This window comes from Sus scrofa, unplaced genomic scaffold (assembly GCF_000003025.6).
Source record: "Sus scrofa isolate TJ Tabasco breed Duroc unplaced genomic scaffold, Sscrofa11.1 Contig61, whole genome shotgun sequence".
NCBI classification, from domain to species: domain Eukaryota; kingdom Metazoa; phylum Chordata; class Mammalia; order Artiodactyla; family Suidae; genus Sus; species Sus scrofa.
The window spans coordinates 155,528-158,357 of NW_018085264.1; the positions used below are offsets into that span (position 1 = coordinate 155,528).

General features: G+C 37.0%; 1 pseudogene; it reads left to right on the forward strand.

Moving 5' to 3' along the window:
- Positions 1–1,626: 1,626 nt before the first annotated feature.
- On the forward strand, positions 1,627–2,601 carry LOC100154903 (annotated as a pseudogene).
- The last annotated feature ends 229 nt before the right edge of the window (positions 2,602–2,830 follow it).

Genomic DNA, 2,830 nt, shown 5'->3' on the forward strand with positions numbered 1-2,830 from the left:
TAGAAGTTTTATGGTTGCAGGTCTTACACTCAAGTTTTCAATTCATTTTTTGTCCATTCACCACACAGGGGACTTTTGGTAATGCCTGGAAACATTTTTGATTGTCACAACTGAGGAGGAAGTGCTACCGGAAAGTAGTGAGTTAGAGAGAGTGATGATAATAACATCCAACAGAGCACAGAACAGCTCCCATTATACAATATTATCTAAAATGTCAGAAATTCCAAGTTGAGAAACCCTGGATTAGGGGAGTAAAAGAAATTGGCAGAGGAGGTCCCATTGTTGCTTAGCAGTTAATGAACACAACTAGCATTCATGAGGACATGGGTTCAATCCCTGGCCTCGCTCAGTGGGTTAAGGATCTGGCGTTACCATGAGCTGTGGTGTAGGTTGCAGACACATCTCGGATCCCGTGTTGCTGTGGTATAGGCCAGAGGCTACAGCTCCAATTGGACCCCTAGCCTGGGAACCTCCATATGCCACAGGTGTGAGCCTAATAAGACAAAAAGACAAAAAATAAAAAAAGTCAGCAGAATGATGGGCTATATCAATGAAGCCCAGAAACAGAAAGTAAGCTATTATTGTTGCAAATGCCTTACACCTCCAACTTCCAATATCCTGACCTTCACTGATAAGAAAGGAAGTACATAGAATTTCATCCAGTTCTTTTATTCTTGATTTTATTTGACCTGAATTCATTGTCATGCATAAGAACATACTGATAAGCATTTTTCTGAGAAAGCAAGTGGGAAATTATCTGCAAAAAGAGACTGGCACATTGGTGAAGAGAAGGCCCTTTGGAAAGAAAGACCTGGGTATAAATCTTGGTGCTCACTAAAATAAAGTGATGAAGTTGAGAATAATGTTGATATAAATGATGATTCCCTTCATCCTATGATATCCTGTTTTTGAGGTGTAAATTTATATTTCAAGTTTTATTGTAAATATATACAATAACGTAAGAGGAGCAGGTCCATAACAGATTTATACCTTCCTCTGGCTGTTTTGGTAGTAAGAATGGTTACTTGTCCTACCAATAAATAAATTAATTAATTAAAATGTTTAGAGAAGTCCCAGGAATCTTATATTTGAAAATAACTCCAAGAAATGCTTTCTTCAGATAGAATTGGAAATTATCCTCTTTGATTTAATACTAATGACTTTCTTAGTGGAACTGATGTATAATCATATTTTAAAAGATAAAACAAAGTTATTGTTTCAAATTCTTCATTTTTTAGCATGCACTACTATGCTATGCTTTTGGCACAGAGAAAATTCTCCCAGGAACAAATCAGTCACATTAAATGACATTTAATGACATTAAATTGAACAAAGCTCTCTTTTGTATATCTAGAAATTGATGCAAATTTCCAGGTTTTATCAACCAATCTCTCCATTAGAATCCTAATTTGGACATTTCACTTGATATTCAAATATTCATGTAATAATCCATCACTTCTACTATCACGCCTTAAATTTTATATTATCTGCACCATTAAAAAAATTACATTTATGTGTTTGATAATAAAACTGTTATCCCTATCATTACTGTAACACCTGATCTGAATCTGGTAGTGAAGTTTCTGAATATACTCATGTGGCATTTACTGTGTTGATTATTTTATCTTCAGAATTCCTATTGAGAAAAAAAGAAAAAGAATGATCAATGATAGCTACTTTGGTGGATTTATACTCCTTGGATTCAGAGAACAGCCCCAACTGGAGATGATTATTTCTTGGATTATATTTTTCTTCTACACCATTGCCTGGATGGGAAATATAGCCATTGTCCTGCTGTCTTTTCTTGATGACGACCTCCAAACGCCCATGTACTTCTTCCTTAGAAGTTTGGCCATTTTGGATCTCTGTTAGACCACAAATATAGTCCCACAGATGTTGGTCAATAACTGGGGCAAAGACAAAAGAATTACATTTCATGGCTGTGCTTTTCAACTTTTCACTGATGTGGTACTGTGCTCAGTTGAATGTATCCTTCTGGCTGTGATGTCTTATGACCGATTCAATGCTGTCTGCAAGCCTCTGGACGACGTGACCATAATGAAGCCCCGACTTTGTCAGGGCCTTGTAGCCATTGCCTGGGTCGTTGGTGTTATTAATTGCATGATACTTTCCCCCTATGCCTTGACTCTTCCTCGAGGTGGAAATCACCACCTGGATCACTTTTTCTGTGAAATGTCTGCAGTGATCAAGGTTGCGTGTGTAGACACCACCGCCATGGAGGTAACCACATTTGCCATGTGCCTGATTATGGGTCTTGTTCCTCTTCTTATTCTGGTTTCTTATGGTTTCATTATTGTAGCTGTTCTCAAAATCAAATCTGCAGCAGGGAGGCAAAAGGCATTTGGGACCTGTTCCTCTCACCTCATTGTGGTATCCCTCTTTTATGGGACTGTTATCTACATGTACATCCAGCCAGGAGACAGTCCAAATCAGGATGAGGGTAAACTTCTCAGTGTCTTTTATTCCACTGTTACCCCTGCCATGAACCCACTGATCTACACACTAAGAAATAAGGAGTTCAAAGGGGCCGTAAAGAGACTGATTAGGAAAAAAAAAAGTTCAGCAGAAACAATATACTGATTCTTCCTCTCAGCAATTTTCAATATGGAAGTGTGTCCTTTATAACCTTAAATATAGATATTTCTTTTGTAGACATCACCTGAGAGAAAGAAAATACTCAGAAAACATAATAAAAATTATTATCAAATCCAATACATTTATTTAACAGCGAATATATATTGATACCTGTACAAAAATCCATACTTTAAGTTTTAAACTGACATGCCAACACTAAAAACAACTTACATTA